The sequence below is a fragment of the Camelus ferus genome, chromosome 18, assembly GCF_009834535.1.
Source record: "Camelus ferus isolate YT-003-E chromosome 18, BCGSAC_Cfer_1.0, whole genome shotgun sequence".
NCBI classification, from domain to species: Eukaryota; Metazoa; Chordata; class Mammalia; order Artiodactyla; family Camelidae; genus Camelus; species Camelus ferus.
The window spans coordinates 36,562,748-36,589,032 of NC_045713.1; the positions used below are offsets into that span (position 1 = coordinate 36,562,748).

At 50.0% G+C, this 26,285-nt stretch overlaps 1 long non-coding RNA gene across 6 annotated transcripts; it reads right to left on the bottom strand.

Moving 5' to 3' along the window:
• Nucleotides 1-2,678: 2,678 nt before the first annotated feature.
• LOC106728945 lies at nt 2,679-24,327 on the bottom strand. 6 transcript variants are annotated; one of them, XR_004312814.1, is made up of 7 exons: nt 24,055-24,327; nt 15,133-17,761; nt 7,499-14,039; nt 6,787-6,927; nt 4,282-4,417; nt 4,073-4,160; nt 2,679-3,146 (listed from the first exon to the last, which is right to left on the bottom strand). It is a non-coding gene; the product is annotated as an uncharacterized LOC106728945 (long non-coding RNA). The 6 variants fall into 6 exon arrangements; XR_004312815.1 differs by having other exon boundaries at nt 7,499-12,886; nt 13,805-17,761; XR_004312818.1 differs by having other exon boundaries at nt 7,499-7,682; nt 11,003-17,761.
• Between the last annotated feature and the right edge of the window lie 1,958 nt (nt 24,328-26,285).

Genomic DNA, 26,285 nt, shown 5'->3' on the forward strand with positions numbered 1-26,285 from the left:
TGTGCTCTACAGTAGGACCTTGTTGTTCACTCCGATTTCTAAAGAGATCTGTGCTCTTGCTCAGTTTACTTTTTTTGTCATCTGTATTTGGGAAGTGGGGAGGGTCCGGCAATCTTATAGCAGACTTTGTGCACAAGAGATTATATATAGCATTCTCTTTCTCTCACACATACGCCCCACCTCCACGGCCTTGATTAAACATAACCAAACACTAACAGTTGTGACAAATACAGCCAAGCTTCCCACTGCAGTGCTGAGCAACAAACCACACGTGGTTGCAGCCCAAGGGCCTCTGTTGACACATATTCCCCCAGGCACTGGCCGGCGCGGGTGAGGCTGGGGCGGGCAGCTGTGAGGGGCTCCAAGTCCCCAGGACATCCAAGAATTAGACCAGGTTTGACTCCCTGAGCACGTACTGGCAGTATTATCTGGGCCAGGTTCCCTCACCCCCCTGAGCCTTGGTTTTCCTATCTGCAAAATGGAATACCTCACCAGGTGATTGTGAGGACCGGATATGGGAATACATGCAAATCGCCCAACCCAGAGCCAGGCACCAAGAGGACAAAGTGTGTGTCAGTATTAGTCACACTCTGTCAGAAGCAACAGATACACAAGGCAAATCGGCTTCAACAGACAAATAATTTACGGTTCTTTAACTGAAAGCCAGGAAATCTGAGATCTGAGATCCCTGACAGCTGCATCTGGAACTCACGCATTATCACAGGGGCTCCTAATCTCCCTCAGGCACCTTCCACATGTGTTCACAGTCATCACTAGCTCCTTAAATCCAGTGGTAAGAGAGGGGCTCTTTTCCTATAGTTCTGGCAAAAAAAAAAAAAAAAAAAAAAAAAAAGGCACAAGGATGATTCTGATTGGCCCAGCTTGATCATGTGCCCTATCCCAGAGCCAATCACTGTGGCCAGGTCTGGGTCACATGATTTCCCCTGTGGCATGGCTCCCCTGTTAGTGAAAGGTGAAGCAGTGCAGGCAAAACCAGCAGACGTCCATCCCGTTCTCTGTCCGATGAGAGTTTTGGGATGGGAGGAGATGTTGTATGAGAAGTTTCTAGCACAAGAGCCAGGATGTGGAAGCAACTTAAATGTCCATTGACAGATGAATGGATAAAGGAAAATGTGATATATACAATGGAATATTATTCAGCCTTTAAAAAGGAGGAAATCCCGAAATATGTGAACACATGGATGAAACTGGAGGACATTATGCTCAGTAAAATAAGCTAGTCACAGGACAAATACTACATGATACCACTTACATACGGAATCTAATAGTCAAACTCAGAACCAGAGAGCAGAACCGGGATTGCCAGGTGGTGGGAGGAGGGGGAAACAGGGAGATACTGGGTACAAAGCTTCATTAGGCAAGATGAGTTAAGTCCTGGAGAGTTAATGTACAGCATGGTAATGATAGTTAGTAATACTGTTCTGTATGCCTAAAACTTTGCTAAGAGGGTAGATCTTATGTTAAATGTTCCTATCACAATAAAAAAAAATGATAATAAGGAAGGCGAGAGGGAATTTTGGAGATGGTGGATATATTTATGGTATAGACTGTGCTGATGTCTTCACAGGTGTAGACTTATCTCCAAACTCATCAAGTTGTATACATTAAACACAGACAGCTTTTTGCATGTCACTCGTACCTCAACAGAGTGGACTTAAAAATGAAAACAGTTCCTGGCATGCGATAGGAACTCAGTTCGTGGTGGCTGTTTGCATTCGGTTTCTGGAGGTGAAACATGAGAACGGCCCTCTGTGGTGCCCTTACCATCTACATGTTTTAAGGTCCTTTACATGCAGCCTCTACCCCAATACCACATTCCATGGCATCTACTTTTCCTCCTTCGCTTTGCACCAAGCTTAAGAAATGGCATGGGAGAGGTCAGTCTGGGGAGGGGGGCGGTTTGAGGCATCCTCCTGCCCATGGCAGGGCACCATGCTGTCGTCTGTGGTCAACCATCACAGACCCTAATATTTCTGTCGCAGACCCCAACCTGGTGACCCGAGGATTCCCTGTTCCTCCAGGACCTCTGGCATCCCCTCAACAGCCTGCACTCCAGAGAGAGAGGCAGACAATATCAAGAAAACAGGTTTTATACAGTTAGACAAAGACCTTGATGGCTCATAACATCAGGGAGAAAATTCCAAAACCCTGGGGCAAGCTGTGATGTGGATGCTCCTTTCAGCAACTTGCTTCTGATTGGAGCTGCCCGGAGCCTCCCTGCCAATCAGCACGGGTGCTGCGAAACCTGGAACTTTATAGCTTAGCAATGAGAAATCTGGAGGAACTCTGGAATTAATTTAAGGAGAGGGGAAGGAAAAAAAGATCAGAAAGAAGAAGAAGGAAGAAGAAAGAAGAAAGAAGAAAAGAAGGAAGAAGGAAGAAGGAAAAGAATAAGAGAAGAAGAAGAAGAAGAAGAAGGACGAAGAGAAGAGCATAAGAAGTACTAATAAAAATAATAAGAAACGAGAAGAAGAAGAAGAAATAATATCCTCCTAAAGACTCCTCTCCATCCTCAATCCTCGGCTAGACAACATTCCGCTCCTCCCTCCGGCAGATCCTCCTCATAAAGTATATTCATCCTCCTCGCCTATATCTCCTCTCCTCCCCGTCTCATCTCCCCTCCTCCGCTTCTCTTCCCCCTGCTTAGCCTCTAATCTACTTCATATTTTTTATTACCCTCTTGGCCAAGGCAATAATGAACATTTTTTTCAGCATTTTTTCCAATTACAAGCTTTTACAGAGAGGGAACCAGCCAGCTTTCTTGGCTCAACCTCTGCCGTAATGTTTTGTTTTGGTTTTGTTTTTTCCTGAGCTGGTGCTGGGGTGGGGTGTGTGTGTGTGTGTGAACCGAGCCAAGAAAGAACAGACAGAACAGGTACAACAATTAAAGAAAAAACACACCCGATCCTGTCCGCCAGCCTCTTGGCCAGTTTTTCTCTGGAAACACCTTCTGTCGTGTGACCTCACGGATACTAGCCTGTCTGAATGGGAACTGGAGGTCACGGTGGCTACAGAGGATTTCTGCAGTCTCGGATGGAGGCCCAGTCAGAGGTGATGGCAGCTTTGGTTGGTCCGTCAATGACTATTTGTCGAGTGTCATTCATGTGTCACCACTGACTCAGGGGCTGTAAAACAGAAGTGAACATCACATATTGGTCCCTGCCCCCATGGACTGATGGTCTAGCTGGGGTGGTGGGAGACTAGATATTAATGATGAGGTAATGGAGGGAGGGTAGAGCTCAGTGGTAGAGCCCTTTCTTAGCATGCACAGGGTCCTGGGTTCAACCCCCAGTACCTCCCTTAAAAAAATTTTTTTTTAATCAGTTAATTATATAAAGCGTGAAACCCTCGTATTTCTGTGGGGACTCAGTGCTGCTTCTCAGCCACATGTCTTGGAAAACATCCATTTAGATGCCTCACTGTGAAACAGCATGATCAACTCATCTCAGTTAGCTCAGGACTTTCCTGGCTTAAATGCCCAAAGTCCTCAGTCCCAGGAAATCCCAGGATGGCTGGTCACCCCACCCTGGCACAGGATTAAATGGGACAGTAATGAGGGAGGGTATAGCTCACGTAGTAGAGCACATGCTTAGCATGCATGAGGTCCTGGGTTCAATCCCCAGTACCTCCATTAAAAAATAATAATAATAAATCTAATTACCTCCCCCCACCAAAAAGAAAAAAAAAAGGGGACAGGAAGAGTCAGCCTCCTTCACCGTGTGAGACTTCCCTGCACCTTCTCCCCTAGCAGCCTGGACACAGGCTAAGCAGCTCGTTGGCTGTGTGGCTTGGAACAAGTTACTTGGCCTCTCTGGGCGCTGTTTCCTCATTTGCAAAACGGAGTTTGACCTGGAGAGCTCTTGGTCTCCTGTTAGTTCTGGTTTCCTGGCCATGCTACTGCATTTCAGAGCTTAATCAATGCACAAGGCTGAGCAAAGAAGACAGGGCAGTGTACCCACAGGGCAGTGTACCCACAGTGCAGCTGTGGCCAAGTCACCTCACCTCTCCATACCTAGCTCCTCCCCCATGAAATGGGAAGAATAGCACTTACTTCATGGAAATATGAGCACACAGTTAAGTGAAAATATTCTGTGGGTCCGGCAGAGCTGGATACTCAGTCGTTGGAAAGTGTGGAGATCCTGATCAACGAGAAGTATGACTGAGAGTTATACGTCCTAAGGACGGACTGCCAGTTTTCAAAAAAATTTTTTACAACTTGTCCTTTATCATTAGTACATACTTTTAATATTGTCTTCTTACCTCCAAGTGTCTAGTTCCATGAGACTAGGTCCTTTTTGCCACTGTCCTCCCATAATAAAGATTTGTTGAGTTAGTTGATGTCACATTATGCCCGTTTTACAGGTGAGAACATCGAGGCCCGGGGAAGTTCAAGGTCCTGCCATTAAGAGGAGAAGTCAAAATTTGAACCTGGATCCAATTCAGGGTTCTGTTCTCTCCACTAATTGGCCTCTACTTCCTCAGAGGGTCAAAGGGAGGGCAAGGGTGATGGCAGAGGGGTACAAGGAGGCAGATCTGGGGGCTGTGATGATCTGACTAGGAATTCTCCAAAGGGAGCAGCTATGGTGGGCCGGGCACAACGCCAGCAGCCTGGCCAGATCCTCATGTGGACAGGAGCCTTTTGGATGCTGCTTCCTCACCTCACTGGTCACCATGGAGACAGGAGGGGATATGCACACATGATGTGCTGAGAAGTATCTCAAGCCTGCTCCCCAGGCTTGCCCCAGAGATGCCAGCAGTGGGTGGGCGGGCCAAACCAATACCCTTGAGAGAAGGGAAGGAAAAGGCTGATTCTTATTTATCTTTATCAGGAAAAAACTTTAAGTGTACACAAGAGTAGAGTACATGGTACAATAAACCCCAGCTACCCAGTACCCAGCTCCAATAATCACCAATTCTTGGCCAATCTTGTTCCATCTATACCCCCTTCCCCTCCTCCCTCATCCCAGATACTTAGAAGCAAATTCCAGACATTACCCATTTCTTCTGCAAATATTTGAGTATATAACTCCAAATAAAAAGGTTTTTTTTCCACCACCATCACCCCTACTAAAACTGACAGTAATGCTTTAATATCAGCAAATATCTAGTGTTCAGATTTTTTTAGTTGTCTCATAAATGTTTTCTCTACAGTTGGTTAACATCAGGATCCATATAAATCTCATACATTGTGACTGGTTGATACGTCTCTGATATCTTTCTTAATCTGTGGGTTTTCCCTCCCTCCCTCCCTTTTCCTTCTCTTGCAATTTATTTGTTGAAGAAACTGAGCTGGTTGTTCTGTAGAATGTCCCAATCTGGATTTTGCTTATTGCATCCCCATCTTGGTGTTACACGTGTTCCTCTCCCTATTATATTTCTTTTAAATCAGTAGTAAGATCTAGAAGTTCACTTAGATTCACTTAGATTTAGTTGTGTGTGTGTGTGTGTGTGTGTAGGACTCCTTCCCAGTGGCTGTCTCGTATTTCTATTTGAAGGCACGTAACGTGTGGTTGTCCCTCTTCGAGGTGTTGGCAGCCATTGATGATCGCTGTCTAGATGCATGAGAGGTTGCAAAATGGTGGCTTACTACATCTCTCTTTCTGTCTTTGTTTGTTAGCTGGGGTTCTTCTATAAAGAAACTTCCCCATATCAACTCTTTGGTTGCTGTAGAGTATGGTTCATACCAGAAAGGACAAATGCTTGATTCTTTCCCTTTATTTGACAAAAATAAGAGGTTGGTTTCCCAGCCTCCTCCAAAGATGACAAGTGAGTTTCTGTTTTTCTCAGTATCATTGTGGACTTGCAGACTTGGATGTTTATGACACGTTTCCATCCCTTGCAGTTATTATTCTTAGCGATGCTCAAACTCTCCCATCTTTGGCCAGTGGGAGCCTCTTCATGTTCCCTTCCTGCCTCCTTTTTGACGTGTCCCCGAAAGTCTCTGACAGCTTCCGTGCAACCAGATGACAAGATGTTCCAGGCTCATCTCACACATTTCCTGCCTCAGACCTGGAATCAGCCCTCTCTCCACAGAACCTCCACAGAGCACATCTGCTTAGAAGTGGTGCTTAGAGACCGCCCTGTGGGTGCTGGGGGTGCTCACTGTTACAGAACTGCCCATTATTTCTCAGCTTTTCAGTGAACAGAGGTAGGAAACGCATGCTTTATTTTGTAAGGCAAAACATGGATGCTTTCAATTCAAATTTGGGACTCCAGTTGTTCACTTCGTCTCCGTAATCTTACATCCACATCTCCTTTCTGCCATGGCAGTGCTCTGGGTTGTGTGTCTCCATCCATCAAGCAGGAAGCATGTGAGAAAGTACTCAAGTCTTTCCCTCAGAAATGAACCTGAGCTCTCTGACGGCTCAGGAGGCTTAAGAGTGGCTCTGAGAGAGGGTCAGGGTCCACAAGGGTCCACAAAGGACCACATGCTCATGGCAGACGAACCAGTTCCTTCCACCATCCTGTGTGTGGACCCTCTCATCTAACTGCCCTCAATCCTGACTGCACACTTAAGTTGCACGGGACACTATAAAAACCCCTCCCAATCACCAGTCAGCATCTCTAGGGCTGGGAGCCTAGCAGCGATACTGTATTTTAAAGCAGTCCAGGTAATTTTAACGTGCAGCCGCACATAGGGTTTAGAATCGCTGCTCGAGTCCCTGCTTCTCAGCCAAAGGAGAAAAAGGAAGCAAGGCGGGGTGGAAGATGCTGCCCTCAAAGCCCATTAGTTTGGGTTTGAAATCTGACCCGGCCAGTTTCTACCTGTGAAATCTCTGGAACGGCACTGGTCAATGGCACAGGACCTTCTGCAGTCATCAAAACGGTCGCGCTCTGCGCTGTCCAGTGTGGTGGCCACTAGCCCCATGTGGCTATTGGGCGCTTGAACTAGTTATTGAGTGCAACCTAGGAAGTGAATTTTTAGATTTTTTAAAATGTGAACTATTATACACAGAAATAGCCCCAAGTGCCTAGTAGCTACCATCTTGGACAGCGCCACTTTGGAAAATTATTTAACATCTTGGAACCTCATAGCTGTAAAGTGGGGACTTATATAAGAGTTACTTCCTTGGGCTGCTGTCAGGATTAGAGATGATGTATGTTAAGCGCCCAGTGCACACAAGGCATTCAGTAAAACACCGCTGATTTTCCTTATTAACATCAACCCGTCACTCTTTAAAGGCAAAAAAAAAAAAAAAAAATGCTTGCCTGGAAAATGAGTCCACAGAAGCACCCCACCACAGACTAAAAATTCTGAGCTGTTCCAGAGAAACTCTCCGAGAATATTCCTTAATTGTAGTAGAAGTTCAATTGCAGCAGGAGGTTATCAGTTGTAAGGGCTGTATTTCATTACAGATCTAGCCACAGCTCAATAAATTAAGCAATCACTCAAAATAACATGTTGCTTTAATCCCCTCTTGGAACTAATTCAAGTTGCTTGGTTTTATATTAGCACAGCTCTTGAAAGGCAACTCACATTGGCCCCATTTCTCTTTCCTCAGTTCATCAGCCCCTCTCTGGATAAATCTTTGTGTCTCCTGACTAGCAGGACGGAGGAGTCCAAGCCGAGCAGACCTCCTTTTATCAAAACCGGAGCGTTTTCCATCCTCTGGCCTTTAGGCATTCCAGGTTTCATTTGCTAAAATTACTGGCAGGTTTATCTGCAACAAAAACAGAAAGAGACTGAGAAGCAGCAGCCCGGTTCTGAAACATCTCTCAGCAGCCCCGCTCGGACGCGCTGAAGCTGACGGCGGCGGCTTTTCCATCCTCATCTTTTCTCTAGTGGTTTATAATCTCATAGTAGAATTTCATTTCCCCTAGAAACTTGGCACCAGAGGTGTCAGCCTGGGAACATATTTGTTTGTGTAAATTAAAAGAAGAATATGTTTTGACCATATTTAAGTTCTAACTGCACTGAAGAAATAAATACTGAGCTGCATAAGGCATCTCGCAGCATGGTTCTGGCTCATCTCCCCAAGCCCTGCCTTTGTTTATTAGACCCAAATGAGAACCCTGGATGGCTTAGCGCCTCCACAGGCTAAAGGGACAACCTTGGAGGCTGTGTCCACCCCTACTCAGGCCCACATGGAAAGTCCACTTACCTGAATTTGGGATTTGCTTCCCCCGATGTGCTGCGTCCTTGCCAGGGTGGGTGAGGGTGATGGAAGCAGGTACCCTCACGTGTGTATTGCTGATGGGTGTGTGGCTGATGCCACCTTTGTGGAGGGTACTGGGCAGTAGCTACAGAAATTAAAAATGCACATATCCTCTGACTCAGACATCCCAATTCTAGGACTGTATCCTATGAATATACTTGGCCAAGTGCCAGGGAGTCTATGTGTTATAATGGCAAAATCCTGGAGTTGAATGGAAATGTTGGCCAGTAGGGGACAGGTTAAGTATGGTGCATTGCTAGAAGTCATTAGAAAGATTGGGGTGGATTGGAGGGCTGTCAGGTCTTCAGAATATATTGTCATGCCCCCAATTTTCCTAATGTTATGAGCAAAAAAAAGTGTATGCTCTCGAATATGCTTAGAAAATTTATGGAGTATGCCAACTGCCTATAGTGGTTACATTTAGAAACTGAAATTGGAGTTAGAGAAAAATTGCAAAGGGCTCTTGCATCTCCCACAATTCTGTACTGTGTTTCTTATCATGAGCATGGTATTATTATTTTTTTAATTGGGATAATTAAAAAACATAAAATGGTGTTTTAAAAATCATTTCCAGGGTCTGACTGAAGCAACATACTCATTACATATCTGTCAGGCCAACAGAGTGGCAGTGGGAATCTTTGCTTTTCTGGTCTTCGTGCAAATAACATAGTGGGCTGAACAGTGGCCCCCAGAGAAAGAAAAGCTATACCCACTTCTCAGCCCCAGAACCTTTACAGGTTACCTTATATGGAAAAAGACGAGATTAAGTTAAGGATCTTGAGTTGAGAGGTGGCGCTCATCCTGGATTATTTGGCTGGACACTAAATGCAATTACATGTATCTTTACATGAGAGCAGCAGAGACAGACACAGAGAAACCGTATGAAGACAGGGACAGAGATCAGAGTGATGCGGCCATAAGTCAAGGAATTCTGGAGCCACCAGAAGCTGGAAGAGACAAGGAACAGATTTTGCTCCGGAGCACCTCGGGGGGTACTCAGCCCTGCCAGATTTTGGACTTCCAGCCTCCAGAACTGTGAAATAATACATTTCTGTTGCTTTAGGCCACTCCATTTGTAATTTGTTATGACAGCCCTAGGAAACTAGTACATCACCTGACTTTTATTAACACATGTGAAATGCATAAAGTGCATCGGCACTTTGAGAAACAAATTTGGTAAGACTGGTTTTGGTGAATTCATCCATTGATTCCACAGATACTTACTGAGCACCTAGTAGGTGCTGAGGATACAGTGGAGAAAAAATCAAAGATGGCTGCCCACTTGGAGCTGACGCTTCAGTGAGAGACAGTAAATAAAATAAATAAAACATGGAGAAAGACCGATGGTGGTGGATGGGAAGAAGAAAGAGAACAAGAAAGGATGGAAGAGGGGCAGCGGTCAAGCAGGGGACTGGGAGAGGGGGGAGGGTATAGCTCAATGGTTAGAGCACATGCTTAGCATGCACGAGGTCCTGGGTTCAATCCCCAGTACCTCCATTAAAATAACTAACTAAATAAAATACTAACTAAATGAACCTAATTACCTCCCTCCAAAAACCAAAAACCCTACAAAGTAAATAAAATAGATATTAAAAAAAGAGGGGAAAAAAGGGGTCTGGGAGAATGTAGTTCACTGGGAAGGTAACATTGGAGGAGAGGCCTGAAGGAGGTGAGGCATGAGCTGTGTCCTCCTGACAGAAGAGTATCTGGCAGAGGAAACAAGTCTAGAACATGACTGTGACAATGTGAGCAACCAGAATCAATAGGAATGAGCGATCCTGTCTCCCCTCCTCCTCTCCTTGCCTCCTTCCCTCCCACAGGTGCTGCCCCCTTGCTGCATGCCAGCAGCTGAGGGTGCAAAGATGAGTGACACCTGGGTCTCCATGCTCAAGGTCACCGCTCATGCGGGGCAGAGTCCTAAGTAAACCTTTACAACTATAACATGGCGGGGATCAGAGCAGAGGCCAGGACAAGCTGCAGGCTCCGTCCTTGGTGGAGAGCAGGGTGGGCCAGAGAGGTGAGTGTGTGTTGGGAGTGAGGTCGAGGAGACAGAAGCCAGCAGCAAGAGGGCAGGACCAGAAGTCCGGGAGCAAATGTTTAGCTCTGATTCAGCGGTAAATTAACTGGGGGAGAGGCAGTCGAGGCAGGGTATGGAGATGTGTCTGGAGAATCTCTCGTTCTCCAGCACAGCAGGCAAACCGAGGGGAAAATGAGTTCTGAGGATAATATACGCCATTTAGCTTCACATAATCCATGTGAGAGAAAGAAACGGTTCCCAAGTCCTGAATTTTGGGATGCTTTGGGCCATCGAGAAACCAGTTGATCTGACTGAGGCAAGACGGGGGATTCATCCCTTATGTAGCTATGATGAATGAGAGGCTGGCTGCTCTTGGATCCAGGGAACAGCACACAGCGCCGGTCTCTCCCGTACTCCCCTACCCATCCCCCCCATCCTGTCCCTTCCTTATCCCTCCCTCCATTCTGGCCTCAGTCTCTGGGGTCACAGGTAGCTCTGGATGCTGGAGAGGGGGTGGGGAAAAAGCAACCTTCCCTCCAGCTAGTTAGGACAATCCTGGACTGGCCCTGCTGGGTCACATGATCACACCTGGCCCAATCACTGCGGCCCACCTCGAAGTGAGCAGCTGTGATTGGCCATGTTAGGTCACGCGCCCACACCTGGACCAATGACTACAGCTGAGGCTTGGGTGTTGTAAGGGGCCACCTTTGGCTGTATTCCCATTGGGCACTGCGTCCGTTACCACAAGTGGGGTAGAAAGTGCTGGCGGTGGAAAAAAAACCCCAAAACAAAACCCAGAGCCACCTACCTCCTCCCCCGGGGCCTTCTCCTGGCTGGGCTGCTTCTGCATCCGCTCTGCCGAGAATTGCTTCAGTCCTGAGTTGGGCTTCGGTTTAAGATCCACTTTGTCTATAAACCCCCAAATTGCCAGTGGGATTTACTCAGACTTGTAGCTGTTTTTTGCCATTGTTAAGACATTATTTTAATCAAATATAAAACGTTTTCTTCTTTGGTTTATGATGGCCTCTCCTGCCCCTGAGGGTAGGGACGTATTGCGCATGCCCAGGACAGCCCCTAATGCAGAGTAGGTACTCAAATAATTGAATAAATGAATGAGCATTCACTCATTGGTTGAACATCCCACAGAGAACAGGAGGAGCTACAAAGTCCTTATCTGTTCTCTCCTCAAGGAGTCCATCTCTTCCACGCTCTCTCTCCTTCCCAGTGGAGTTCTGTTCCCCTTCACGACAAGGTCCTGTTAGCCTGAGTGCATCCTAGAGTGTCATCCCAATACACAAGGTAGGCTCTGAATCTCTGGGTGAATTCTTAGGTTGAGAGTCTAGATAAGCACAGGAAATGAGGTTCCTTTGCTGCCGGAGGCCATGCTTCGAGGATAATGGAGCTCTGTCTGAGCTGGGAGGGACTGGGTGCCATGATTGGATGCCAAAGTCTGCCGTGGCCACCTGCCTCTAAGGGCATCCCTGGTCCTGCTCTGAACTGTTTGCTCACCAGCAGGCCTCTGTTCTGAAGACTGGCCCTGTCATTTGCTGTGATATCAGAGTACACGACAAAATGGTGTGGCCAAACAAAACAAATGCAGGCTCTTAGGGAAGAAGGCTTAAGACAGATGGCTATTTTTCTAATATACTTATAACCCACATGTCAACTGGGGTCATCTTATTTTTGGAGATTCAAATGGAATGGGCTTGAATCCTGTCCTACATGCCATGGGAGACCCAGCTTCCCTCGGAACCTTTCCAGGGACTGGGGAAGAGGGGTGCTTGTGTCTCTCCTAGACACCCAAGGCTCTAAACTCCTGCACCGAATGAACCAGTTCTGCTTGAGTGCTCTTTTGCTGGCCTCATGGCCACATGACCAGTGCAGTTGAGCAGGGTCTACGTTCGGTTTAATGCTCTACTGGTGTCATCTTGAGCTTCTTAAATCTTGAACAAAGGGCTCCACATTTTCATTTTGCAAATTGTGTAGCTAGCTCTGCGTCACTCAGGAGCATTCCTGTTGCACCTCACACTGACCCAATCTAGACTCTGCCCCAATTCCTCCTTTGTCCCCCAAGTCCATCCACATGAGGAGGTGGGTATAGGAGACCTGGACTGAAGGTCTGGTATGGAAGAAAACACTGATCTCTCAGCCAAGTTAACACCATCAAGTGCAAGGTAGGAACTGGCTTCCAGCTACTCAGTGGGAAGCGACAGTGGAGGAGGGAAGGCAGAAGGAACACGACCAGCAAAAGGTTGATTGTGGTTGACCCTGGATGATGGATTCGGGGTGCTTCCTCATTTTCAGCATCGCAGGAAATTTCCATCACATAAGGTTGAAAAAGGCACTATGAGATGTGCCCTGGGCAGCCCCTCAAAGTGTTAACGCGGAGCTGCATATGACCCAGCAATTCCACTCCTGGATAGAACCCCCAAGAGAAACGCAAAAACGTACATCCACACAAAAACTCACACATGAATATTCATGGCTGCGTTCTGCATGAGAGCCAAATGTCTGTCAGCTGAACAAATGGATTAAATAAAATGTGGATGTTATTCGCCATAAAAAGGAATGAAGTTCTGACATGTGCTCCAGCGTGGATGGGCCTTGAGAACATCACGCTGGGTGGAAGCCAGTCACAAAGGCTCACATACTATATGATTCCATCTGTACGAAATATCCAGAACAGGCAAATCTACAGAGACAGAAAGCAGATTAGTGATTGTTTAGGAGTAGGGTTGGGGGAGGGATTGGAAGATTGTGGGGGTAGTGTGTTAAAGGATACGGGGCTTCTGAGGTGATGAAAATGTCTTAAAAGTGACTGTGATGATGGTCACATAGTCCTGAATATACAAAGCCACTGAGCTGTGCACTTGAAACGGGGGAATTATATGGTAAATGATTTATGTCTCAATAAAATTGTTAGGGAAAAAAAGTCATGCCCTCCCTTCTGTCCCCTTCTCCTGCCAGAAATCCAGCCTCCTGTCTTTAGGAAATCTCTTTCTCCTCCACCCTCTCTCTGCACATGTGCACACATGCACGCGTGCACACACACACGCATGCACACACAAATTTCCACCTCCCCTTCCTGTTAACCTTCTTCTGCCTTGAGACATTTTTCATTCTATTTCCATGCTCACCAACTACAGAGAAGTGCCTTCTCCAAAGAGAAGTTCCTTCCACTGTCAAAATGCCCCATTGAGGTATTTTCCTAAACTATAACACCTTCTTCTGTAAAAGTTAACTCAGTTGACAGCTATTAAAGTGACAGTTTTAATGTCCCCATGGTGATCCATCATGGCAGCCAATAACAAGTCCTAATAGTTGTAAATTCCAAAAGCTTCATAATCCCTTCAAGGAAAGAGGGGCCAACTCAACCTCTCCCCTTGCCCACTGGTCTCTGTTCTGAAATGTAACTCAGTCACCTCACAGGAGCAGGGAGATGGGCAGGAAGGCCGTTGCCAGGGCCTGACTCTTCCTAACTGGAAGGCAGGTCTTATGGTCTGGAACCAGGTAGGCAAACTAGAGCCTGGGGGCCAAAGCGAGCGCACTTCCTGGTTTTGTAAATAAAGTTTTATTGGAACACACAGCCCCATCCAATCATTGCACTTACTGTCTATGGAGGGTTTCGGTTCCTCTCTCTACGCTTACTTCTTCATCAGGAAGCCAGAGACAGTAACACAGCCTCCCTTACACACGGCTCGTGCAACTAAAATGACTTCGTACGTGTAAAGAGCTTAGTTCATATCGAGCACTCAGTCCACGGTGGTGGCTGGGATGTTATTTAGAAAATGAGGATGGTAACTCCTACTTCACGTGGTTATTATCTGAAGCACTGGCAGCCAAGCCTGTGAAAACAGTTGGCAAAAAACACGTTTATTATTGTTATAAATATCTTAAAGGCTTTTGAGATGATTCTTTGCTTCTTAGTAAAGCTCAGTAAGGTTTTTGTGGGGAGCAAATTTGGAACTGTGAGAACGTAGGAAAACTCTAATTCAGAGGAAAAAGGACCTGCAATCCCCAAATCTAAACCCTCTCAGTTAGCAGTCCAGGAAACTGGGCCCTCTGGTCCTGATCGGGGAGCTGAGCCTGCCCCGAACTGAAACTGAAAAACCTGAATATTCTTTTGGCTAAGCTCTGCATCTTCCCCAGTGACAGGCGCTCAGGAATCCAGGCCTGCGTGTCTTCAACACTTGTGTTACCTCTGAGGTCCCCACCAGAACCTGTTTAAACAGTAAGCTGCTACAAGCTATTGGCACACAGGTTTGCAGCCCAGGTCTGTAGCCAGGGGATGAAAGAGACCTTTGTCTCCACACCCTTCGAGGGATTGTCACAAGCCGGCAGGGGGTGGCCACCACTAATGACCTGCTTTCCTGGTGTCATTTAAATCTGATTTAGTTCGGAAGATACAGCAGCCTCCCATTCATTTGCTTCATTTCACAATTATTAACTGAGCAGCTAATACATGCCAGGCCCTGGGGATACAGCAATGAATGAGTCACCCCTGCCCAGGCAACTGTCCTGCCTTCCTTCTAATGGGGGGACAATCAAATAGGCATTTGGGCAATTCTGCCCCTTAATATGTCTTTGTGTTCTCCACAGGAACTTCAGTCCCACACTAAATACTGTACCAATGAACTGGAAAACCAGTCTGGACCGGTTCTATGATATATGGATGGGAGGAGTTATGAGTGATGGCTTTGGAGTAAGTCAGATCTGGGCCGGGCTGGCTCTGGAATGTGCAAAATTAAAACGTGGGCCCCTTGTTCCAAAATTATTCAGAATTTAAGGATGATGATCGCAGAGCATTTAATGATACGGAGGCCCACAACCGTGAAGCCAGCCCTACTCCTGGGGTCAAACTGCTCTCCAGCTGTGTACATCTCTTCACCTGCCTGAGCCTCCGTTTCCTCAATGGAACAAGGAGATGCTAAGGCCTACCTGAGGGTTGGTTGTGGCTATTAAGTGAGATGAGGCAGGTGAAAGGCGGGGCAGGGAGGGTGGGCTCCACAATATTGGTGCTGTTCTCAGCCAGCGGTCACGGCTGCATTTCATCCTATGAGAACAGCACACATTATTATTCTTAGATAATAGGTAAGATGTAGACAGTACCTGGTTGACACCAGGCACTGAATTTAGTTCTTTAAGGATGTTCATTTCATCCTCAATGCAGCCCTATCACGTAGGTACCATTATTCCAGCAACTACAGATGGGGAAACTGAGGCCCAAAGGGGAGAGGGCACTTGTCTGAGGTCACACACCAGTTGGTGGAAGAATCCAGATTCAAACATGGGACACCTGGCCCCTGGGTCTGTGTTCTTAGTTGACCTATGTGTCCCAGGGGTTGACGTGTTCCTGGCACACACACGTGCATACACATGCGTGTGTGCACGCCCCTTCCCTGAGATGCTAACACCAAGCACACAGTGTGGAATTGTCCCCATGACGTGGGATTCTTTTTCTTTGCTCTTTTGTCCATCTCCCCCAACTCGACTGGGAGCCCCCTGAGGGCGGAGCCTGACTCACCCTCTGCTGTATCTCCGGCACCCAGCACACAGCAGCACTTGATCCAGAGTTAACAGCTGCAGCTCTCAGACCCTCAAGAGCGCATGGATTAAGAATTTGTTTTGGGGAGATCTTGTGGCTAAAGGAACCATCTCACCCCCTCCTGGCTTTCCTCACTGTGCACAGCAGGGCGTGAAAAGCGTTTAAGGGGCGCCCTGAGGGCCCAGCCCCCATCCCAGCAGGCTGTAAGGCGGGCGTGGGATGTGCTTTGGCAGCTGGGCTGCAGCTGTCCACCAGCCTCTTGGTGCCCGCCCCAGCTGGCCAGCTGGGCCTTGATGCCACCCCCCCACCCCATGACACAGCAGAAAGTGAAACTGGAGCCTGCCCCTGCTGGCTGGGGCCCAGTGCCTGCTATTTCCCCATCCCAGGGGGTGGGTGGGGAGCTGATGCCCAGCCCCGGTAACGGGAGGCCTGGCCAAGGAGTGCCCCTCCGGGCCAAGGGTGCTGCTATGCCCCCTGCCTGCCCCAGGGCCGCTGGTGCCCGCTGCCTTCTGAGCTGTGCCCTGTCTGTAAGCCATCAGAGCTGCCCCGTTGAGCCCCATTAACCCCTGGTCTCCATACTGCCCCGAGACAGAAGGTTAACTATTCTCATTTCACTGAGAAAACTGAGGCTCAGAGAGGCGCCCTGGCCAGGAAGGAGAGTGCTCGGGCACTGTGATCCTAAAATAAGAGACAAATCAGAGCTATGGGTGGGCACAGGGGCAGAGATCTGAGGGGTCTCACCACTGCTGGCAAGCAGGGCTGGGTGGCAGTGGGGTGGGGAGACATGTGACACTTAGGTTGTTGGGGGTGGAGCCCTCCCCAGATTGGAATTGGCAACCTACCTCTCCCTACACCGACTACGTGGCTGCAGACAGTCCCTAAGACAAACAAGAATTCCTCAGGCTGTGGACGACGAAACTTTACAAACCATCATCTTGAGTTCTGCCCCATCCTCAGGTCACCTGTCCTATCCTTGGCCTAATATTTTTCTCAAGCAACTCACCCTCTTTAACTTACATAAACTGATATAAAAAAGATCCCTCCTTTCTTTCCCTACCCCAAACTGAAAACCGACTGCTTGCCATAAATAGAAATTAGCTGTACAAAGAAATACCTATTAGAATAATTTACACTTCTAGCCAGGTACTACTAAAAATCATGGAGTAGGTGTACATGCCTATCGGACTTGGAAAACTTCTGTTCCAAAACATGGGTTTCCTGCGTGGGGAAATGGAGGCCCAGAGAGGTTGAGTCACTTGCCTGGGGGTGACACAGCGAAAGAGTTGCAGAGCTGAGGTTGGCTGATTCCATGATTCCAGAAACCGGTGCTCACTGATGGGCTGCCGTCTCCCCTCCTGTCTGAGTTGTCTCAGCATATTAGGCGTGTATTAATAAGTATCAGCGCTACGGAACACCTTCCAAACGCCCCCATTTTCAAAGCTCCTTCTGAGCTTGTACATCACTTGAACTCACGATAACATTCCAGGTACAAGTGAGAACCCTCTCGGGCCAGAGCATGGAGAGTTGCCCCTCCCTTGCCCAATAAGGAAACTGAGGCAGAGAGTGGGAGAGTGGTCTGACTCAGGGAGCTGGGGAGAAAGTCAGGACTGTCCAGGGACCCTGCCAAGGTGAGGATCCCAGAGGCTCTGCTGGAAGGACCAGGCTGAATGTGAATCACCTCGCCAAACAGGTAGCACTTGTTTCTTTCCCGCTTTCCCCACCTCCCCTGCTTTCCCCACCTCCCCTCCGTGAGCCCCCAGAGCAATCGCTGACAGCAGCCACAGCTGTCCTGTTTCCCAAGCCTCATCGCCAACATTCGGCCCCTGGAGGGTAAAAAGCATGTTTCGCATTTAACCAGCGTCCACGGACGGCATCTTTTTATTTGTCCTGATGGTAACCAGTTCTGAGTGCCGTGAGGGGAGCTCTACCCGGGACCAGAGAGGAGGATTTGGGGGAACATCTTTCTCTCTTCTTTCAGTTGCTGGAGGAACTCACGGCTGGCCCAGGGACCCCCGAGGAATACTGCAAGAGCAATAAGGATTTTTAGGGGCATTATGATAGTGGAATGGAAACACATCTGCCCCCAAAAGTCCCTCATTTTCCCTGCGGTAACGAACCAGCTGGGCAGGAAGTGGTGGCTCTTGGAGCACCAAGAGCCAAAACTAAAAAGGAAAAAATGTACAAAGTTAGAGCAAACTTTAAACAAGCCAACACTTTCCTGGTGCACGGCGGCGGCTCCACCCAGGCTCCCGAAAGGCTGATAATTATTGGCTGATAATTGGCTAAATGTGTCTCCACACAGTGGCCTCAGTACAGCCGCAACTCCTCCGTGCCCAGAAAACCAGGATCCGGAATCCCAGCGCAGGTTGCTAGGATTAATCCCTGCAGCCAGTGGCGTCTCCCTGAGACCCCGGATGATTATTCCAAACTCTCATGAACGATCTAAGTGAAGCACGGACATCAATACCTCCTCCCTCTGGAATGTGGGAAAGTTATCAACTTGGAAGCCCAGATGAAAATGCATGGAAAGCAAGCAGCTCTTCCCTGGGCTGTATGAACAAGTGAAGGGCAAGCGGTTAGGGAGGGGAGCCTGGTGGTTATTGCTGATGGGGCCAAAGTGGGGAAATCACCTCTAAGCTCCAGGGAGCCGACCCTCAGGTCTGGCCACTAATGAATGAGAATTGAGGAGTGAAGGGCAGGGGCTCCACTGGAGTGTGTGGCCTTCAAGGTCTCCATAGGCAGGGGCCCCCATGCCAGCCAGCACCCCCAGGCCTTGAAAGGGTTAACTCCTCCACAGCTGCTGACACCGGAGGAGGAGGCTGCTCACTCAGCAAGCTGGGAGATCACACTGGGCCATCGCAGAAGACAGGGGCTGAAAACAGCCTCTGTGAGTTCTGTGAATGGAAGCGGTCTTATCGCCATCAGAGTGAAAACGGGGCAAAAAGGCTTCCCAACACAGAACCCACGACCCGGGCGCTCGCTGGCTCCTTGGCCCCTGACATGTGGCCCCGAAGCTCTGGTCGGGACACTGGGCATCTGTGGCGGTGAGCACCGGGCCACCTCGGCCAGGCCTGCGAGGGAGCGAGTCTACACTCGCCATGTGACAGCCGGCAACCTGGCCCAGAGCTCGCCTTTCAAGCACCAGCATCTAAAATATTCTCCGGATGAACCTGAGGCTAAATATGGCCTGGCCTATGAGGGCCTGGTCTGGACCTTTTCATGCCATTCGAAGATACAATCTGGAACCCACGGGGACTTCTGGTGGCCTGGAGTCCAGTTACTGAGGCCAAATGAGAGTCTGACTCGGGGCTGGGAGCAGCTTCCCGCATCGGGCCAGTTCCTGTGCCAAGGCTGAGCAGGCATGTCTTCTGCATGTTTCATCCCGGAATGCCCACCCAGTTCTCTCTCTCTGCCGCCCCCCAGGGTGGCTCAGATGTAGGGCTCCTCATTGACTTCCCTAGTCTTCCCCTAAGACCTCCTGATAGTGCACCAAAGCCTTCTCCCCACTTCCAGGCTGCAGCCCTGCCCCTGCCTGGGTTTTCCTTGCACCCTGATGGAAAGAAGAGGGCTCAGCTCCCCAGGGTGGATGGGAGGCCTGCTAGCTAGAGAAGCCAGGAGCAAGCATGCGTGCGCGCACACACACACACACACATACACATACACACATGGGGTAACTTGCACGGTAGCTTAGATGCGTCTGTGCTCTGTGGCTGGCCCTGCGCCACGCCCCCTTGGCCTACCCCAAACGGAAGGATCACAGCCCTGTTGCTGGAGGGCGGAGAGAGCTTCAGCCTGAGCTGCAGGAGCACAGCTCTGCTCCAGAACCTGCCAGACTCGAGCCTGCGCTTAGCAAAGTGGGGTTCTGCCCTCTCCAGAGCCCACGTGGTAACCAGGACAGTCAACCCTGCAGGGTCTCTGGGGAGGCTGTGCTGGGGAGCCTAACACCCTTCCCTCCTTCTAGCCAAGAAATGCTGCAGGGGGGGCCCCCAGGTCCCAGGGCACCTGTCTGGGGCTTGTCTAGGCTCCGGTGGTGGTTCAGGCCTGGGCTGGCCGCGGTCCAGGCTGTTTTGGGCAGAGATGCCAACAGGCCCGGGCACTGATCTCACGCATGATTCCAACAAGACAGCCTGGTTTTCCGCACATCTCTGAGAAAACTTTCACACCACGCTGCACAGCTACCTTAAGGCTCCTGTCCCTGTCTGGGCCAAATCCCCCAGCAGAGGCTAAATTTGCCCCCATCTTTCCAGGGCATTTTTACAATGGCTTTCCTCGGAGACCAACATCAGTTTTCATTTTCTAGGTGTGTCTCCCTTTCATGCTAGTGGTGCAGCCTTTCCAGAGACACTGAGAAAAGTTTGCTTTGTGGTTCCTTAAACTCAGATGTTTTATATAAGGAAGATGATGTAAAGTCAGAAACTTGAAAGCTTTGTAAATATTTGTGCACGCCCCCTACAACTGAGGACCCTGGGAAAGCAGCATCCAATGACTGGGTGTTTTGGAAAGAGACCCCGAGGGGGAGTGGGGGGCTTGGGGGTGACAGGGACCCCGAAGTCCCCTCCTTTCAAACTCTCTTCAACAGCCACCCTTTGGCCTGAGAAGCCTACATGACACTAGGCCTGAAATCTGTGGTTGTTTTACGTCATATTTGTGGCAGTGTTTTTCTTGGGCATTTACCTTCACCTTGTCTCAAATCTAAGCGGCAAAAAGGACTTTACCCTAGTTTGGGATGCTGGGCAAGGAAGAAAACTCCAGAAAGAAAATGGATTATTTTGTTTGCGTATGCCCTTTCCGGCAAGTGATTCTAAAGACCAAGTTTGCCTTAACTTTTCATTAGCCTCATTTCTACCCTCATGTCTAATACTAATAATAGCTGTATTTACTCTACAATCCTAATTACAAGAGGCTGAGCTGCTGTACTCTTAGGAAGCTGTAAATATATCTGGCAAGAATCTTCTTTCTGTCTGCATATAAGGGGCTGGGAGCAAGGAACAGAGGGAGTGTTCCCTTAGGGACTTTTCCAACTTTCATTGGTTTGAGTCATAAACGCATGTTTTATTTTTAAGGAAGCAGTAGTTTCATTGCAGCCCCTCCTCTAAATATTTTAACCACCCCCCACCGCTATTCTATATTCTTTTCTATCGAAACGTTTTTTTTCCCCCTAAGAGATTTGCCATAGCTTGTGTACTGCTATGACCAAAATTCAAAGTTGCTTTTTATTTTTTGATCCACAATTCTTTGCGGGGGGTGGGGGGGTGGGGATAGCAACTGCTTAATGAAATTTCACACAGAGGGTCAAAAGGAGAAAAGCCAGAATGTATTCAGCAGTTTCACCGTTGAGGTTTTTTTCTTATTGGGGGCGGGGTGGGGGGGAGGGCGGTGGTAAGAATATGAAAAGAAGCTGTGATTCTTTGCCGAATTAATGACGACTTCCCACTGCAAAGCACTGATTTATAATCTCTTCACCATACTACTTTGCCTGTTTCCAGACTCGGAGCGGGTCGGGGGGTCGGGGGAGGGGGGGAGTTTGCTAAATGTATTCATAATTACATGCACCCTTTCAGAGGGCTGAGCATACGCAGTGACTGTACTGTTGCGAATACTCGAATTAAAGCAGTCCTTGGTTCACATTCAGCACTACATTCTGATTCTCCACATTTAACAATTCAGTAATTTTAACACGCAGCTTCATCGCCGCGATTATAGCTCAGTATCTTGGCGCGACATTTGGTGTTCCGGCCTCGTTAATTCACGTAAAACACCCTATTTGTAGAAGTATCATTAGAGGCTAATTTGGTGAGATATCCTTATTTAGCAAAGCAAATAGGATCTGACAGTCAGCTCTCTGGCGCTACGATAGGGGTGACAATTCAGCAATTCACAACGTGACAACTTCCCATTGCCCAGCCACGCTGGAATTGTGGACTCCTGAAAATTGTGCTGTTTCATCGCGTCCCATAACAAAGGGAAAGAACTCTGAAAATAAAGAACTGGTTTTTGCCAAGGCCCCGAGAGTGCAAATGTCATCAGGGTGTACATGTGCCATGTCTGTTAGACATGAATCTTCCATCAGGGACTTTGTGTTCAAAAGTTTCTCAGGTACAGCTCACTTTTCTATGCCCTGCTGTGAACACTTGATTGAAATCCAGGTTTGCAAGTAAATAAACTGAAGGTGTGTGGGTGTCTATATAGGTTACAACTGGAGGGCAGGGATGTGCATGTCTGTGTAAATTAACACGAACTAATAAGGTTAATGTTCTGGGAGGGGCATTTGGACCTCTCTCCCACCCTTGCCTTAGAGAATTCCCTGATGACAGAGTTTCCTATAAAAATGACTAAAATCTAGGTAGCAAAGAATTGCAAAGAAATATTGCTCCACGTGGGAGCAAGCAGACAAATGTAATGGGACTACGATTCACAACTTCAGCGGTGTTTGATTTTGGGGGTGTTCAGCGGTTCGACATAACCTATGTATCACTTGTTCCCTTAAATCCTATCTACTAAAACATCTCATTAAACCATTGGGGGAAAAAAAAGTACTTTTGTCTTCTCATAGGCTTTTTGGCCTCCCAAAGAAAGGCCCTTGAAAACAGCAGGTTCAACAAACAGAACACATACACACATATATACAAGATTATCCCCCAGATGGCATTTCACTTTTTTACCAAAAGTAGCAAACCTCCCCCCTTTTCACCAACTAACTTTCAGAGTGAAGCTAGCTCTCTGCCCCTCCCTCCAGGGGCTGCTGGGGCCTGAATCCCTCGCTGTTTAGAATGACCCCAAAAGCGGGACTTTGTGGGCCAGTTGGATAAAACATAAACTCATCTCGCCCTCAAAACCCCGATTCTGGGACCACAGCCTCCAAAACCTTCTTTCTCCAGAAGGATGTTCCCCTCCACAGCTCACAGTAGGGGCAGGCTGCCTTTGAGACAGGATTTTGGAGAATCCTAGATAATTAAAGGAATCATTACTGGGTTTTCCTGCAGGGATGACGGGATGACAGTTTCATCACTCATAAGCCAGGGATCCGCGGTGGGGAAGGGGGTGAGGTGTATCTTTTCCCTCTTTTGCCCCCAGACCCATAGTTGGGCCTGAAATCTTCCCAGGGAAGACGCTGAGCGTCCAAAATGTCCCTTAGCAAAGCGCAAAAGGAGTGCCTGGGGTGCTTCGTGCAGTTCCACCCCACCCCCTTTCTTAAATCAGGCTAAAGTTTAGTTATTTGTGCCCTTAATTGTCTTATTAAAGTCAAATTTGCTGCTTGCCCAGACTGGGGGAAGTGATTTCCATCTTAATAGCTCAATTAGCCTCTGGGTTCTGGAAAGGCCACCCCTCTACACACACCTTTTCTCCCCATTTTAAACCCCCTCCCTTTTTCACAACTTCTCCTAAAAATAAATTATAAATATGGATGTGTCCTCAGAGGATCTGAGCGGCACATTCCAACGCTCCCGGTGGGGCTTGGAAGCAGGAGAAACCAGAAACGCCACTCCCCCTATCCCCAAATCAAAATGCCTTTTCCTTTTTTTCTCCTAACTTTTGCCAGAGCAACTTGGTGTGGTTTCGGGCCCTGACACCCCGATCCGCACCCCGGAACCTTGGTTTTCTAATTTAAAAAAATTTTTTATTCATGTTGAGCAAAAGCTACAGCCAACGTACTAAGGCCGTCTGCTCCACGAGGGAGGGGGCAGCAACTTTACTTCGGGAGGTGGTAACTCCGGGGACTGTCCTCCGGGCTTTTCCGGATGTCCCCAGGGCCCGGCCCCTGGAGGCTGGCGCTGGCCCCCCTGCCCGTGCCAGCGCGGCCCCGGGCGCACGTGGAGTGAAGAGGCGCGGCGGGCGCGGACCCGCGAGCGGGCGGCCTGCTTCTCCGCACGGCATTGATATCGGGGTCACGCAGCGAGTCAGTTTCCCGAACGGGCTTTCTGGGGTGGGGGCGGGGTGGTAGGCTTTCAAACCGCCTGGTTAATTTCCAAGTCCCAGCATTAGGGAGGTGGGGGGCTGCCTCGCCCCCCATCCCACCTCCTCGCCTAACACGCCCCTCTCGGGAGCCAGGGAGCGGGCAGAGGGGGGGAGCCCAGCCCTGCCGCCTCGGGGGGCGGCAGCGGCGGCGGATCGCCGCCAAGACAAGCGTCTAGCGCCGGGTCCCGGGAGAGCCGCGCGCTGCGCCCGCCGCCACCTCCCCGCTCGTGTTGCCACCCCCCCCCCCCCAGGCAGCCGCCCCGCACCCTCTTCTGACCCGGGGGCCTGGGCACCCACCTGCCGCGGCCCCTGCCCTGGCCAGGGGGAGGGGTGCCATGCAGAAAAAGGGGGAGACTCACCGCCGCTGCCTCCGCCGGGGGTGCTGGGGGCCCCCCGGGGCTGCGCCTTCCAGGGCTCCGGGGAGGCTTGCGCGGGGCGGGGGGCGCCCCGCGGGCCCTGCAGCCTCCGCCTCGATTGGAGCCCAGCCTCAAATCCTTCACCGTGGGTGGGGGGAGTACTTCCAGAAAAAAATTCCCCCCGCCCCAGACCAAGTCCAAGTGATGGGCGGGGGGCGTAGAAAAGCCTTTTCTGCCCAGAGCGCGGAGCCGACGGGGCTGCACCCGGCCTCCACGGTCCGCTGCCGCCACAAAGCCGCGCCCCCGCCCCCCCCAACCCCGGCCCGGCCCCCCCCTCCCCCGCTCCCCCCCACCCCACGCCCTATGGCCGGCCCGGGGCGGGGGCTGGGCCGGCCCGGGGTTGGCCGCGCTGGGGAGGCGGCGGCGGCGGCCCAGGCGGCGGGGCGGCTCCTCCCCGGCCCGGGAGAGAGGGCGAGAGCCTGGAAGCCGAGCGCGCCCGTCTGCCCGGCGTGGGGGCTGGGGCGGGGGCCAGGGTGGGGTTGGGGGGGCCCTTCCTAGAAACCCTCGCCAAATATAGTCAGCGGATAGGGGCATTCCTAGAAATGCGGCGGCGATGTCAGCTTTGACCTGTGGGGGCAGAGCCTGGGGTTCTCCAAAGTGGGGGGGGGGGCCCACAGGAGAGGGGAGATTCCCCACTTCCGATACCCCTGTGGCCCAGAGGAGGGAGCCTAGGCGGGCCTCCCTCCTGGGGGGCGGACAGGATTCCTCCAAATGCTCCATAGGGATCCCTCAGCCGGGGGTGTCTGAATGGGAACACATCTACTTAAGATTCAGACTCACCCCCAGATCTGCCCCCCTCTTTCGGGAACACTCAGTGACAGTGCCAGCTGGCGCTTTTAGCCCTTCGTGCGATTTGTGTCACTCCCCCTACCCCCATGAACAAACAGAAGTAGGAGCTGCACCAAGACTGTCTCCCACACCTGACCACCCACCCCTTGGCCGCCCCTAACCTCCACTGGGATGACTGGAGAAGCCCCAGGTTTGAAATTGGATAGACATACTCTGTTCCCAAGAATTCCCCAAAATACCAACCCACCTTCAGGCCAAAAAATAAAGTTGTGCTTCCCTTCCCTGTTCCAAAGTCCCTCGGTTGCTGCTGTTTTCACAGTCCTAGGCTCTGGGAGATAGGCTGGAAACTGGGGGCTGGGGTATGAGGGAACCCTCTCCCTGGCAAAGACCTGGTCCCTGGTGCTGACACCCGCTCCCCTCCCCCATAAGCTACTCCCCACCTCTAAACTACAGAAGGTTCCAACAGTAAGGGAGACCCCCACAGCCAGACCCCTCCCAAAATCAGCCGGCCTGCTCCCCTTTCCCAGAACCCCCAGATTATCCCAGAAGTGTCCCCTCTTGCCCAAAAAGGATCCAAATAACTGAGACTTGACTTGTCCCCTTTGGCTGCCCCAGCCTCTTTTCAAGTAAACGTGACTAGACTGAGCCTCCCAGGATCATAAAAAATGTATTTGCTGTCCTCTGTTGGCCGACGTGTGTCACACTCAGAAAAAACATCACCCAACCCTGTGGGTGCTCCTGATGCCATGGGGTGGGGGACCCAGGGACCCTAGTCAGAGGAAGTGAGCCACACAGGCCCCTCCTCTCCTGTCTCCACTACATTCCTACTCTGCCCCCTCCCCCCTGGGAGGGGGTCCTGGCTTGTAGCCACTGCACTGGACTTTGACCCACTGGCCTTGTGGCTCATGTCCCTTCTCCCTCGTTGGCGTCTGATTCCAGAAGTCTGGAGGGCTGTGCTCAAGGGGAGGCAGGGAAGTCTGCAGTGGGGTCCTCTGGGTTCACTCTGGGGTGGGGACCCCCCTCAGGGGATGGTTTCTCCAATAGCAGCTTGTAGCAGGTGAGGCAAAAGGAGGCTAGGTCAGACCCCTCTTAAGGCAAAGGGCTGATGACTGATAATCATCAGTCCTCATTTCCTCCTGAGGACCTACTATGTGCCAAGCACATGGTATATACTATCCTACCGAACTCACCCCATCACCACCTACTTCAGTTGGACGAAAAGACTGAGGCTGAGAGATCAGTTGTTCACTGGACTAACGCTTGCTCGCCCTCTAGGCGCCAGGCACAGGGCTGATGCTGGGGCCACAGTGGCAAACAGGACAGCTCCCTGCCACTGTGGAGCTTCTCAGGGAGCGACCCAAGGCAGCAGGGGATTATCATGCTGC